This window comes from Sus scrofa, chromosome 1 (genome assembly GCF_000003025.6).
Source record: "Sus scrofa isolate TJ Tabasco breed Duroc chromosome 1, Sscrofa11.1, whole genome shotgun sequence".
NCBI lineage: Eukaryota > Metazoa > Chordata > Mammalia > Artiodactyla > Suidae > Sus > Sus scrofa.
The window spans coordinates 270,858,469-270,874,589 of record NC_010443.5 but is presented as its reverse complement, the minus strand read 5'-3'; the positions used below and the strand labels follow the sequence as shown (position 1 = coordinate 270,874,589).

Genomic DNA, 16,121 nt, shown 5'->3' with positions numbered 1-16,121 from the left:
TTTTTTTGTCTTTTTGCCATTTCTTGGACCGCTCCCATGGCATATGGAGGTTCCCAGGCTAGGGGTCTAATAGGCGCTATAGCCACCGGCCTATGCCAGAGCCACAGCAAGGCCAGAGCCACAGCAAGGCCAGATCCGAGCCACGTCTGCAACCTACACCACAGCTCACGGCAACGCCAGATCCTTAACCCACCGAGCAAGTCCAGGGATAGGACCCGCAACCTCATGGTTCCTAGTTGGATTCATTAACCACTAAGCCACGATGGGAATTCCCTCATTTCATTTCTTAACATTTGCACATATTATGTTATTAAGAGTAAAAGTGGTTTAAAAAATGGCAACAATCTTTGCCATTGCTTATGTTATAAAAACGGAGCAAAAATGTCCTGCTTTAAAACATTTAAAAATGTATGAAAGTTAATATATGCATATAATTTAAAAATCACATAGTACTGGAGGGCTTATGAGGACAAACAGGTTCCATCCCAACCTTCTCCACACCCAGAGGCAACAGCCTTTTTTTGGTGATCACGTCCCTCTCTGTAAACATAAGCTGTGTCACTATAATCTTTGCATTTTCAGTACCAGACTTATGCTTTTCTTTTTTTTTTTTTAAATAGTTATTTCCCCAGTACACTTGTTTTTCTCCTGTACAGCAGGGTGACCCAGTTGCACATACATGTACACTTTCTATTTTCGCACGTTATCCGGCTCCATCCTAAGTGACTGGACAGAGTTCCCAGTGCTACACAGCAGGCTCTCATGGCTCATCCACTCCAAAGGCAAGAGTCTGCCTCTATTAACCTCAAGTTCCCCGACCACCCCACTCCCTCCCACACCTTTATTTCTTGTTCTCCCTGCTGGTGACAGTGTCTCAACTATTTACCTCACCAGGATATTAACATCCTACCCTTCCTTCTAGCCCCCCCGCCGCCCAAGTACGGCCTCCTTTCTTTTTTTTTTTTTTATTTTGTGTAAAAGAAACTCTATTTTCCTATTCTGTAATAATAAAGTCTTTCATTTTTGTAAGTAGATTCTAAAGTTGAAAATCAACCGACATCTTTTATATGAGGAATGTGTATTCACTACAGCATTAAATATGGTTCATTATTTTTTCCCCTGAGTTCCTTCTTGTCTTTTTTTTTAAACCATGTTCAAACTCTCCATAATTCTTGATGATGATGACACTACACACAAGGGTTCTCTCAAGCCAACAAAACTGACTCCAAGTAGATCTTAACGCTTATAGAATATTGCGGCGTGAAGTCCAAATACTCTTTTGAGGAAACTGCAGTGAGAAGTCAGCCTTTTAAAGAGGAGGAAGAGGGACAGCCCTCACGTGGAGTGAACAGAAGGGTCGACCGTATGTTTAGGTGACACACAAATGGCAACAAAACAAAACTTTCAATGTTCCTCCTTCATGGATTTAAAGGACCCCAAACATCTCTTCTAGGGCAACAGCACCCATCGCAGCAGCGAGGGGCCTGATTCTGCGGTATTCATTTCAGAAAGGACACTGGAGCACCGAGGACATCGGAGGGACGAGGCTAAGCGTCCAGAACCTCGACTGGAGAACTTTCAGCAACGAACATTCTGTGAACCAGCTCTTTGGAATAAACCAATGGAACATAAAGAAGAAGGCCTTTCAATCCTGGCTTTTGTACTACTGACCAACGTGAGCCTTGAGGAATTGTTTTGTACTATGGACCAAGGTGACCCTTCAGGAACCTTCAGTAGTGACATAACTGACCCAAATCATGTCGCGACTATGCTTGGTAATTTCATTTTATGAATCTTGAGGGCAAAGATAATTTCAAAGAAGAGGGTCAGGTAAGACTACCGTTTCCTAGGACGTGCAAAAGCTTTAGTGTGTTCGAGGCCCGGTTCTCTGAGTATTTGCGTTGGCTCTGACATGTACCTAGTGCTACTGTGATCAGAGACTGAGCAGTTCACCAAAATAATCTGGTTAAAGCAGAAATAAATAAGTCAATTTCTTTTACTTCTTTTTTGGGCCACTCTGTGGCATATGGAGTTCCCGGGCCAAGGATGAGATCCAAGCCACAGTTGCGGCCGTGTCAGATCCGTAAGCCACTATGCCAGGTTGGGGATGGGACCTCTATCCCAGTGTTTCCAAGATGCTGCCGATCCCACTGTGCCGCAGTGGAAACTCCGAAACAGGGAATTTTTAAAATTAAAGTATCTGATCCCCTAGCTCCACCTGAATACATACTGATTTGCTAGTCCTGACGGTAGGGTCAAGGACTGTCCTTTGGAGTGTGGGTGTGTCATCAGAGCTGGATGCACTCTTACCGTCCTGCCTACAGCACGTTATCTCACCTGCAGCATCAGCTTCCAAGGAAGACGTCAGCGCCATTAGCCACGTAATCCCAGCCCAATCCCTTCCAACTGCTTCCAGCTGTGCCACTCGCACCCAGTCCTGCAGCAATTTTTTAAAAGTCACCTGCATTTACAGTCTATCTAAAGCATTTATTTATTTACTCTTTACTTTTCTAGGGCCGCACCCATGGCACATGGAGGTTCCCAGGCTAGGGGTCTAACGGAGCTATAGCCCCCGGCCTACACCACAGCCACAGCAATGCCAGATCCGAGCCACATCTGTGACCTACACCACAGCTCACAGCCAACGCCGGATCCTTAACCCACTGAGCAAGTCTAGGGATCGGACCTGCAACCTCATGGTTCCTAGTCGGATTCGCTAACCACTGAGTCGCGATGGGAACTCCCTAAAGCATTCACTTAAATTCTCACAGAAACATATCTCTTTTCACATTTGGATCTCACTAGTTTCATATTAACCAAGTAATTATAACAGCAAGTACATCTGAAGTAAAGAGATATGGAAAGAAACACAGCTGACTCCCGAGTGTGGCGGTGACTCGGGTGGCGGGAGCCGTGTGAGGGAGTGGGGGACCCCCAACCTGAGGGCACTAGCGCGCGTGTTCGGTGAAGGAAGGGGAGCAAGCTGGTCAATCTGGTAAGTCGGTTAAGTGCAAGTAAGTAAAAGAGCTTCTAGTGCCATCATATTAAGTGCAATTATTAGGCCAAGGATTCTTTTTTTTTTCCCTTTTTACAGCCACACCTGTGGCACATGGAAGTTCCCGGGGTGGGGGTTGAATTGGAGCTGGAGTTACAGGCCTGTGTCACAGCCGTGGCAACACTGGCTCTGAGCGGCATCTGCCACCTACACCACAGCTTGCAGCAATGCCGATCGTTAACCCACTGAGTGAGGCCAGGGATTGAACCTGCATCCTCATGGACACTAGGTTGGGTTCTTAACCTGCTGAGCCACAGGGAAACTCCAAGCAAAGGATTCTTAGCATAAAGAACTCTTGCATATCAAAAGCAAAAGACAAATCCCTCTACTACCATGGAAAAACAGACAAGGGAGTTCTCTTGTGGCACAGCACGTTAAGGATCCAGTGTTGTTACTGCAATGACTTAGGCTGCTGCTGTGGCGTGGGTTTGACAGATCTGAGCCATGTCTGCGACCTGCACCACAACTCACGGCAACGCCGGATCCTTAACCCATTGAGCGAGGCCAGGGATTGAACCTGCAATCTCGTGGTTCCTAGTGGGATTCGTTAACCACTGAGCCATGACCGGAACTCCTATGTATACTGATTTTTTTTTTTTTTTTGTCTTTTGTCTTTTTGTTGTTGTTGTTGTTGTTGCTATTTCTTGGGCCGCTCCCGAGGCATATGGAGGTTCCCAGGCTAGGGGTTGAATCGGAGCTGTAGCCACCGGCCTACGCCAGAGCCACAGCAACGCGGGATCTGAGCCGTGTCTGCAACCTACACCACAGCTCACGGCAACGCCAGATCATTAACCCACTGAGCAAGGGCAGGGATCGAACCCGCAACCTCATGGTTCCTAGTCGGATTCGTTAACCACTGCGCCACGACGGGAACTCCCTATACTGATTTTTAATTAACAGCACAGAAAAGGAAAAGTACAAACTATTTATCATTATAAGGTAAGTTAGTTTGTGGTTCATCCATAAAACAGAATATATTCATAAAGCATTCAAAACATTTTTGGAAAAACTTATAAAAATCCCCAATACTCTAAACATTGAAAAAAGTCTAGAAGGAACTACATCGAAATGTGAACAGAAGTTAACTCACAGCAGTGTGTTAACAGTAGCTTATTAACCCAGGGTGGTGGGATTACAAACATTTTAAATTTTCTTTACCCTTTTCTATATTTTGGCATATTTCTCACAATGAATGTGGATTTCTATTATCAGAAAACAATTACAAAACTAGAAAAACTGTCATAAAAGGAAGCCAGCTGACACACGGATCTAATTGATAACATGGAAAAGCACCCTGAGGAGGAGGAAATCTCCTCAAGCTGCCCTGAAAAAGTATGTGTGCCTTTCCCTCCAGTGTCCCAACCTTGTGGCCGTAAGGATACAGCTCTGGCAGGCCAGGCCTACACAGGAAATTAAACCCGAGTCATGAATACAGAAATGCTTTTCTTCTCAAATGCCATTTGACCTCTTCTATCAAACATTCGGCAGCATCTGGATTTGATCAAGGTTACATAATCGGGGAAGTAGCCTGGAAAACACCTGGAATGGGCAGGACACAGACACTGGCCCAGGGGTGACTATGGATTTAAAGTATGGGTTAAAGAGGGACTGTCCCTGACGCGGAGACAGATGCAGAGAATTTCATGTGAGGGATGAGGCCTTTGTCAGGAAGGAAGGGGCCTCCCACCGCTTTTTGATTCAACAGGACGTCAGGAAATCCAAGGCGGCCTCTCGATTTTCCTCTCCAGTCCTTGCTCCATTCCACAAATTAATGGCCAAAGCCCAAAGGGAAGTATTGCTCATGCATGCCTCTGGATCGAGACACCGAAGCACAGCCACAGTCCAACACCAAAACCTTCCAGTCAATTCCCAATCCAGGCTGATGTCAAAATTGACTCACAATGTATAAATGCCAAGTTCCTTGCTTCACTTCATAGTGAACTATGCTCGTCAACCATAAAAATGATCACAGCTTACAAGGCCAAAGTTGCAGAAGGTATTTAAATCTTCCTTGCTTTTAATACAGGAACTTTCTGCCAGTGCCACTGTTGAGAGGTCAGACCCCTAAAGAAGCTCAAAGGATTCATTAAAAAATGATGCCCCCAAAAGTTCTCCTTTTCTGCCAAAGAATGAGACCTTAGCATTTGTTATTCTTAAAAAATTTAGCTAACGTTTTCTGCAGTATCTTGAGTTACTTTTATTTATTTTTTTGGTCTTTTTGCCTTTTCTAGGGCCGAACCCTCGGCATGTGGAGGTTCCCAAGGTAGGGGTCGAATCGGAGCTGTAGCCGCCGGCCTACACCACAGCCACAGCAACTCGGGATCCGAGCCATGTCTGCGACCCACACCACAGCTCACGGCAACGCCAGATCCTTAATCCACTGAGCCAGGCCAGGGATGGAACCTGCAACCTCATGGTTCCTAGTCGGATTCATTAACCACTGAGCCACGATGGGAACTCCTTGAGTTACATTTTAAATATTTAAGGTTTAAATCTTGGCATTCCCGTTGTGGCGCAGCAGAAAAGACTCCAACTAGGAACCATGAGGTTGCAGGTTTGATCCCTGGCCTCACTCAGTGGCTTTGTGATATGACGTTGTCATGAGCTGTGGTGTAGGCCGGCTGTAGCTCCGATTTGACCCTTAACTTGGGAACCTCTGTATGCTGTGGGTGCGGCCCTGAAAAACAAAAAACAAACAAAAAAAGATTTAAATCTTCAAAAATGCCTCTTGGAGTTCCTGATGTGGGGCAACAGGATTGGGTGGCTTGCTTCTTTGGAGTGGTGGGATGCAGGCTCAATCCCCAGCCTGGCCCAGTGCGTTACAGATCCAGTGTTGCTGCAGCTGTGGTGTAGGCTGCAACTAGAGCTTGGATCTGATCCCTGACTCAGGAACTCCATATGCTGTGGGGTGGCCAAAAAAGAAAAAGAAAAAAAGAAGAAGAAAAAGAAAAGCCTCTCATTTCATTGAAAACTCTTTTATTTCACTAAACTGTTACTGAAGAGGTTTCCACTTACCAACAAAACTCAGGAAAAGTCAATAATTAGCCAGTTGAGTACCAAGAAGTGTGATATCTAAAAAAGGCTTCTGAATCTCTAAAAATCTATGCCTCCAACTATGAGAATAACAAACTGAAAATTCTGCAAGAACAATGTCACAGAATTCACTGGATCTGTGTGTGATTAACTTATTTGGACAGTATTCTAAGAAAACAGCTGGGGTCTTTAAAGCACAATTTAAAGGTCATTTTATACAAAAACAACCCTTTCTTAAAGCTGTGAGTCACGGATCAGCAATGCTTACAAAATATTCACCATACAGGTGAATACACACACCTGGTCTATACCCTCAGGGGCTGCTGCCCTGCTGAAGCCGTCACTGGCAAACTGGAAAAAGCAATGGAGTTCCCGTTGTGGCGCAGTGGTTAACGAATCCGACTAGGAACCATGAGGTTGCGGGTTCGATCCCTGCTTTGCTCAGTGGGTTAAGGATCCGGCCTTGCCGAGAGCTGCAGTGTGGGTCGCAGACGTGGCTTGGATCCCGCGTTGCTGTGGCTGTGGTGTAGGCCAGCGGCTACAGCTCCGATTCGACCCCTAGCCTGGGAACCTCCATATGCCGTGGGAGCGGTCCAAGAAATGGCAAAAAGAAAAACAAAAAAAAGAAAACAAACTGGAAAAGGCAAGATGCAACCTCAGGCCAGAGGGGAGCAGAGGGGAGGCTTCACTCCAGGAAAAACATCCCTGGGAAGGGTCCCACCTTCCTGTTGGCGCTTGTGCCCAAGGTCACAGTGCCCTCTAGAGTGCGGAGCAGCCAGCCATGCAGCCAGCAGTCATTACTGGCAGTCATCACTGTCCACCAGGCTCTCGGGAGACAGCTGGGGGGCGGGAGGTAGGGGGCAGTGCAAGAGACGTGCTTGTCACACATGATCGACAGTCCCTTTACTTTTGCTCACATTTGGTTATTTAAACCCTTGTTGCTTTATTCGTATTTCCTTTGCGGGCCCTTTACTATTATCCTCTAGTTCGAGGAATCTCTGCAATTTAAAAATCTATAAAACAGATCCTTCGAAAAAGAGGGAAGGCTTCGTGTTTTATTTCGTGCTCCGATCCAACCGATGAGATCATGCTCAGACTATTCTCAAGGCGGTTTATAACAGCCTAATACAACTTTTTATAATATGAGCTTAGAGGAAAAGTATTATTTCCCACAATTTGAACTTGATGAAAGTCATTTTATCTACATTCTGCACAGCCCTTTATTTTGTAATCTACACCCAGAGCAGTTAAAACTATGCACACACACAAGTTTAGCTGAACACAGCTCTGGCATTAACTTCTCACAATGAACGGAATGTTCCCAGAACCCCAAACCATGGTGTCAGCTGCTGGGGAGCAGGGGTAGGGCGACATGGCAGTGGTGCAAGGAGGCATCGTCACACAGCCTCTGTGCCTTGTGGGGAAAAAAAGCCATTAATGAAAATGCACATGCCCTCCGAGCAAAACTCTAGCGGAAGACAAGTGCTGTCCCATGGATGGATTTATAAGGACAGAGACACGGAGCGGAGGGAGCTCGGAAGGGTGAGGGAGGAGGTGGACCCCAAACAAGACGTGCCTGGAAAGGGATGCAGGAGCAGCACAGGGATCCAAGGCCAGCCTGAGACATCAGGGTCTTTATCTGTGCCACGCTGTGGACCCTCTGGTGACGCCTGGGGACCTCTCCTCAGGATAAAGCTTGTAAATGCATCAGGTAAATACTGAGCATTGCAAAGAAAACAACTGGATTGGAACAGCCCTCAAAACATTTTAAAAAATTAGTTTGTGATACAGTGCTTCTTCATTAATGCATTAACTACATACATACGCCTCTTTATTAACACACCGAGTGACAAGCTCCAGCAGAAGCTGCTGTCATTTCAAAGCCGTGATGAGTGCAATAATCACAACCACTATGGCCTGAAGACACCTGATTTCTACGGCGACACAGTCGCAAGTACTGCTAATATTACTGTGGTTGGTGTCCTACCTTCTTTAAAAAATAAAATACTAATTTTCTGTTAGCAGTCGGTGAAATGAAGTTTTCCTGCTTTTCTACCCAAGGACATGGAGCCTCTGAATTCCATCCCAGACCCCAAGCGCCTTCCAAGCTCACGCCTCCGACCCTACAGGTTTGGCGCAGTAGAACACCAGTCATCTGACAGTGAGAAGGGACCAGAAAGGGGGCTGCCATAAACAAGTGTAAAGTCCAAGTTACGCCTTTTTCTTTTAAAATAAACGCATTTTCATTCCCACTCAGGGGCATTATAGGCAATAAATTAAGTGGATTTCTAGAGAAATCTTTAAAAAATAAAAAGAAATAAAGTTATTTAAATTAGCCCAAGGTGTAGCTATTTCTGGGAATCCTTTTACATTATGATGTTCCCAGCCAGTCAATATCAGAAAACAGAATTCTCCGTCCTAACCTCTGTCCCCTCAGCAGTGCACATACTAGCTCTCCTGAAGACACACGGTCCCTGCCCCCTCCCTCCAGCAAAAGACAAAAAATAAAAGGAATCCTCTACCACCTTTCGGGAGTCTAGTGGCAAAGAAGCCTACAATGACTGAAAATGCAGTACAAAGACCAAAATAAAATAAGACCCCACCACCCTGGAAACCGTTCCGAACCCATCCCTCACAGCCCTCGCCCTCTCCCCCCACAGAGGCACAGCCACGCCCTGGCCGCGTCCTCTCTTCCCCCAGGCCTCCGATCCGTCCTGTGCCTTCCACGCCGCACCACACCCTGGGCTGGTTTGCCCGCTTCGACCTGCCCTCTTCGTGCCCTCTTTGTGCATGTCACCACCACGCTGCCACCACAGGGGTCTTTCCACAATCGAAATACGACCAGGTCCCTCTTCTGCTAAAATCCATCCAGGTGGCTGCTGGCCAAGAGGCAGGAGAGGAAGCCTGGGAGGCGGCCCGGCCTGTCAATGCTCAGTGACATATGCTGGCACGGTCACCTGCGTGTCCTGCAGGGTGGCGGCCGTCTGCAGGTAATGCAGGAGACGCCGTCCCTAGCAGGCAACAGGCCCTCAGAAACAGCGGGAGTCGTTACCACTACACCTCCCAGGAGGGGACGGAGCTCCAGGAGCAGGCACGCCGCCCCTGGGGTCTCGTCTGGGACCATCACCCCCCACGGCACCTCCTCTTCATTCCAGCCTCCCCAAAGGCCGTGCAGTCTCCCTGTTGCTGCCTCACCTGTGCACACCTTGACCCGTGCCTACCCCTCATCCTCCTGGCCTCACTACCTCGAGTCGACCTCTGACCGCTCCTGCCTCCCCGCCGCCTCAGCTCCCACGTGGCCTCACGGGGGAGGACTTGGTGTCTGCTGAGGACATGGTAAGGAATCTGTAGGCCTGGGCTCCATGGCAGACAAGGACTGTTCAAATCTCAACCCACCGTGTTTCTAAGACAGTAAGTTCTGAGCCTCAGCTTCTCAAGTGCACAAAGCTTTCAACCTAGCCCGCTGTCAGGAGGGGTCCAGGCATTCTGCGTGCAGAGAGCTTTTGTACAAGCGCAGGAGCGGCACCTGGCACCAGGGCACTGCGCTCGCTACAGGGTAATTATGCCTTCTCTTACTGAGGTTACCACAATAATATGAACTCCTTGGGACCCGAGACCAAGCAGTCTTTTTTTTTTTTTCTCCTTTTTAGGGCCACACCTGAGGCATATGGAAGTTCCCAGGCTAGGGGTCGAATCAGAGCTGCAGCTGCCGGCCCACACCCAGCCACAGCAACGCCAGATCTGAGCCGCATCCTCAACCTACCCTGCAGCTTGCGGCAATGCCAGATCTTAACCTGCGGAGCGAGGCCAGGGATCCAACCCACAGCCTCATAGATACTAGTCGGATTCTTAACCTGCTAAACCACAGCAGCAACTCCAGGACCAAGCACTCTCATTACAGTCTTCAGCACCTGCCTAACGCAATGCAGGACAGGCTGACCGCGCATCGCTTCTGGAACTCAGTTGTAGGGCACCTGGCACTTGTCCTCAGCAACAAGGTCCAGTGTTAAGTCATGGCTGAGGAGTGCACCTGCATCATCTGTCGGCCTGTAGTAAATGTAGCAGAAATGACAGGCAGCAACGATGGAAGGCAAATGCCACCTGACCAGGAAAACTTTAATAAAGATCTGGGAAACAGAGTCACTTCTAAAATGGAATATACACCACAGCCAGGATCCTGAAACAAGGTAGAACATGAAAGTACATGTCTCTTTCCGAAGAAATAGGGTTTATCACAGTCTCCTACAGGCAGACGGCCCGGTGACATTCTGGTGCCTCCACACACCTCCTGTCTGTGGGGAGGGAGAGGTTCCACGAAGCCCTGCCCTGGCCCAGCTTCAAACCTTCCAGCTCTGCCGTGAGCCTGCGAGCCATAAAAGCATTTTCAGTCTGTCACAGGCCATTTGCAACAGACTGAAAGCCTCCCCCTCTGCCTGCCAGGCCTTCCGTGGTTTGAAAACACTCATCTCACATTTCCTGTGCTCGCGTAAAGCATCCTCGAGGCTCCTGGGTCAGTTTAGACCCGAGTGACTCAAGCAAAGGGGCTACTGGAGGGCTGGCAATGTCCCCGGAAGGTCCTACTCGCCATCACTGTCCCTAGTGCTCATCTGAACAACGGAACACAACCCCGTGAAAGGCATTTTGGTTCTAAAAGGCAATGGCTACTTCTATTCATGGCCCACCTTTAAATTAAATTTTAAGGTATTCACTGTATCATGCTATCACCTAAATTTGAGGACTCGTAAGATTGATAAGGATTAAGTCTCTAAAGGAATTTAAGAGTAACAAGACTAACACTTATGCAACTGAATGTGATCTAGTCACAGCCAGTACTTACTGATCCCTTCACTGGGTTACAGCACCGTGCCCAGCACTTCACCTGCACTGAGTCCCCACAACCCCACTGAGGAGCCTCTGTGACGAGTGCCCTGTAAGAGAGGGGGGAGACGGAAGCAGCAGGAGAGCGACTCAGCAGTTCTCCCTCCAGTTATCCATCCATCAGCTGCCTGTCAGCCTGTCGTCTCACTTTGTCTCCAGCACTTCTCTCTCGGGGTCTCGCACTTTTTCCTTCTCCCCTCTGGATCCCTTCTCCCCTTTCCCTCTGTCTCTCCCCCACCCCTTCCTCCCCTCTCACCCCTTGGTTACCCCTTTCCCAGCTCCACCTGTCTTTCTGTCTTCGTCTCCCAATCTTCGTCCCCCCTTCTGTCTGTCCTATCACCACCACCCAGCCCAGACAATGTAACAAAGTACTGAAGAAAGAAGGGTTTGAAAACCAATTTCAGAGAATAACAACTGTCATTATCTGAGGACGAAGCTACTTTCTCAAAAGTCAGTCACTAGCAAGCAATTCTTCCCAGTGGCTTTGGAACTATAATTTCCCCAGGCAAGAAAAGGAGACTGACCATAAGCTGATACCTGTTAAAGCTGAGCGAAGGCGGTTCATTATGCTGTCTGCTTTTGTTATAGGTTTAAAATTTTTCCATTAAAAAAGGTGAAAAACAAAATACAACTAAGAATTTGTTTTATAAACCATTCTTCTGTGTGTTTAATTAGGATTCACCATTACAGAGGAAAAGTTAAATTCTTCCAATGTTTCATCTGATCTTTAGCAGTTATATATACTTTTTGTTTTTTTCCCCCAGTTTTATTGTGATGTAACGGACATACAACATTATATAATTTTAAGGTATACGACATAGTTATCTGGTATATATATGTACTGGGAAATGGTTACCACAAAAAATTTAGTTAATACTCATGCCCACACACTAATTATTTTCCTTGTGAGGAGAACCTTTAAGATCTACTCTCGGTCATTTTCAAATATACAATGTAGTACTGTTTTTGGTTTCGGTCTTTTTAGGGCCACACCCAGGGCATATGGAAGTTTCCAGGCGAGGGGTCAAATTGGAGCTGCAGCTGCTGGCCTACACCACAGTTCACAGCAACGCCGGATCGTCAACCCTCTGAGCAAGGCCAGGGATTGAACCTGCGTCCTCGTGGGTACCAGTCAGGTGTGTTAGCACTGAACCACGACGGAACTCCAAGACTGTTCCTATAGTCCTTGTGTCGTGCAATGCTATGCACTGAACCTAACAATTATCTGTAATGATTTTTCCTGCTTCTATTGCAGATGAGTGATTATCCTAGCAAAATTACTATCTGATTTTACAATAAGGTAATAAGTAGTATGAAATTTTCAGTTTTCACATTTGGAGCTGTGGAAATACTGCCTCTAGAGGAGGTAAGATTTCAACTATGAACCAATGAGATTTTTCCTTCCACAATTAAAATATTCACCATGGGAATAAGAAAGGGTCAGAGGAAGGGAAGATGCTTTTCCTTAAAACCAAGGACAGGAAGTATTAATTACATGCATCAAAGCAAACTTGGAAACGAACCGTTTTCTTCAACAAGAAAAACTGGGGTGGGTTTAGTTCAATTTCATCATTACTTCAGCTATTAGAGAAATCGGCAATGCCAACGTTTTAGACTGTGAAATATTTACTTAAAATAACAGCTAACATTTGCTAACATCTTGCTCTGTGCAAAAGAATTTAAATGAAGTCTCTCATGTGAACCTCCCAATTCAGGAAGGTAGGGACTGCTATGAGCCTTATTTTAGAAATGAGAGCAACACGTCCAAGGTCACCAGGCAGGACGGCTGGCATCCAGGCCCAGACGGGCTGGCTCCGGAGCTGTGTGTTTCACACGAGTGTGGGACCTCAGCCATAAAACTGCCTGACTTAAGGACATCTCAAAGGATGTCCCGTCAGTATAAATGCATACATTTAGCACTTTATTAGGTTCAAAACTTTCACTTGAATCAACTTTTACATCCTCAGAACAATCCTCTAAGTTGGGCTAGACAGAAAATGTTTGTCCTCCGTCTTAGCGGTAAGGAAACAGCAAAGCTGAGACAAAAACTGGGATCGCTTGACTCCAAACTCAGAAGCAATTCCAACCAGAGTGACCTGGGGCCCTTCCTCCTCCTCCTCTCTAGAAACCTCACAGTGCTGGTATGAGGAGGAAGTGAGGATGTCTCGGTGGTGCTTGGTGCCAAGGACTGTCACATCATCAATGCTCAACGATTTCAATGCAACCTCAAACGAAAAAGACTGACTAGCTTTCTATTAGGTTACAGAAAGAGCTTCAGTTTCTTTGTTACTAAACAAGAGAAGTATTTGATGACCTCAAGAGAGAGGATTTAGAAAGAAAGCATAAGCTTCTCTGAAGCAGAAGTTCTAAAAGCGTATCTCGTGCGGCTGGCACCACATAAAGCATTCACCAGAAAGTGGGCTGCTGAAAATAAGTGTTTAAAAGCGGGCCCTTAAAATAAATGTAAAGGTTCAAGAAGAGTTCATTCCACAGACATTAGTTTTTGATTCCACAGCACAGAACTGAAGCGTCCATGTACGACATTCAGGCACAATGTATGCAAATACAAACACAGGGGCAAATAAAAGCAAACCGGAAAAAAAAACAAAAACAAAAACAAGAAGAATTCAATCTGCTGATGTTCGTGGGGTTTTTTTCACACCTCTAGAAAAGGGAAGAAATAATCAGAAAACCCAGTGCTTGAAGGAGACCTAAGATTGTAAAGCTAAATGTGGACACAGTGAACAGACACTGCTTTCAACTCACATTTTCAGAAAGTTGGAGCACAAAACTCAAATGCTATAAATGCTTATATATGTTTAAAATGCTTCTATAAGGACACCCAAGAAACTGAAGTGAGGTTTCTATGGAGGGCAACTAGATAAAGAACAGAATTCCTTTTCACTCTCCTTTTAGAATTCTTTTTATCATGCACAGCTATTTTAATATACATTTAAAAAAGTCTCATTCTTCAGCGAAAAGTAATGATTTTTATCAGTATGGGGGGGTGGTTTCTAACAGAGAAGAAAAGAACACCCTTATTTCAGGGACTTCAGTATTTCTGAAGATCCCATTATAACATCCACAGAGAGTTCCACAGAGAGTTCCAAAGGAGATAAACATTTTACTGCTGGTAAAGCAGCCAGCAGCCTAAGCTGGGCTCTCTGGAGCCAGACAACAAGGGTTCAAATCCCAGTACCACCACCTGCTAGCTCTGTGATCTCAGACAGGTTTCCCAACTTTCAGATGCCTCAGTTTCCTCATCCATGAAACGGAAACAACCAAAGGGCTCTCCTGGGAAATAAGCAAAGTAAACCATATAGAATGCTGAAACAGTGTCTGGCCCACAGCGAGCACTTAGTGATTGCTGCTTGGACAGCCAGGCCCAAGTAGCAAATGGGTACATGATCAAGTTGCATTCACGCCTGAATTTTCTTTGATAGAATGGAAAACCTGACCATATTCAATTTTCTCTGTGCTCTGGGATGCCTGGGCCCTGAATGGGTGTCAATGAACACCGAGTGACTGATTTAGGACATCGGTAAAAACAAAAAAGGCTGGATTACTTATCCAGATGTTGGCAAGTATTTTTCCCAAGTGACTAAGGGTACATCCAGTCTTTAAGAAGCAATCACTGAGGTTTGTTAAATGCTCTCAACTACAAAACAATAATTCCATTTACTTTCTCCAATTAAACACAACAACAAAAGAAGGAAAATTCAATAAAAAAAAAGAATGCCTAGAACGATACCTCCCGAGATGAAGCCTTAACCCAAGGCAGTATGCTATAATAAGATTTTTTTTTTTGAGATTTGAGAGTTAATATTATTTCTAGACATACTGGAATAAGATATTTTAGATTTTCCAAACAAACAAACAAACAAAAAAACATAATTAAAACAGCCAGGTAAGAACAAAATTTCCTGTTTGCCTCCAGAAAAACAAAACAATGTCACAGCACTGCTGTGACCTAAACTTTCCTCCAGCTCTGCAGTTACAAAAGTCCATTCATCTACTCTGCCTTAAGCATCCATCTGCAAAATGGAGATGATAATGCCTAACACTAACTCGTTACAGATGTAAATGAGAATGTGTTCAGAATTTTGAGCAACTTGGAAAATAAGCAACATATTAAAGGAAGATGATTTTGGCTGCCCAGATGCCAACTTTTAGGGACAAGCCAACCATTTTCTCCCTCTAAATGCTACATTTTGTGAGCCCGCTCCATCTGGACATGCCTTCTCCAAGGCTGGAAGTTCTAGAGAAGGAAGGAACCAATGTACAAATCTTGCGGCAAGAAGGGCTAACAGGTTTCACCTATGTCACTGGTGTTTATGGTTTGAGCTGCACATGTGACTCCAGGCTGACACTCAAGCCAGAAAGTTGGAAAGAAAAGAAAAATAAGTTAGAGAATTAACAAGGCCTCTATTTATTTCCTTCAGTTTAAAAAAGAAAAACAACTTTAAGTCACTACAGCAGAAATTCTACTTGTTCTAAGATGAGCTTTACATTCTTATTCCTATTTTAATTCTAAATGAAAATGACTTTGAAATGCAATAAGAATTACATCTCTGAAGTACAATTAGCCTTTCTGCTGAAGGCAAAGAGTCTGGGAGGAGCAATCCCCAAATCGGGTAAACTTCAGGGCCGTCCATGAAGCTTTCACAAAATGAAAGCTATCATCCTCAATTTTTTTTTCCCTTCCCGTTGTCACCTTACCAGAATAGAAAACAAAGATACGGCAAAGAAAAAAAGGGGGGGAAAAAAAAAGAGAGAGAGAGATGAGAGAAGAAAGCAGAGTGGAATGGAAGAGGGAGAAAGTGAAGTGCGCCGGCCCTGAGGCGTTCATCGAAGGAACTAACACGAGGTGACCCTCCGCCGTCCCAAGAAGTCTGGACTCATTCAAATGCCTTCTTAAAACGTGCTGCAACTTCTCTTTCTCCTCCGAAAGGGAGAGAATTCCTAAGACCTTTCCATGGTCCGTAGATAAGATGGGGGGGGGGGGTAGAAAGATCTCTGGAAATTCCGTATCCATAAATGGTAGAGCCTTGGTCCCTTTCTACACGGGACTTAATGAAAATCATATGTTTCACAAACACAGGTCGACCTTTTTGACACATAATTCCCAATTAGCGGTGGAAATTCCATAACGTGG

The 16,121-nt window shown here is 45.6% G+C and overlaps 1 protein-coding gene across 3 annotated transcripts in view; it reads right to left on the bottom strand.

Moving 5' to 3' along the window:
* The window catches only part of ABL1 (ABL proto-oncogene 1, non-receptor tyrosine kinase), a 145,068-nt gene that overhangs the window by 32,119 nt on the left and 96,828 nt on the right, over window positions 1-16,121 (bottom strand). The gene's annotated exons all lie outside the window — the stretch shown is intronic.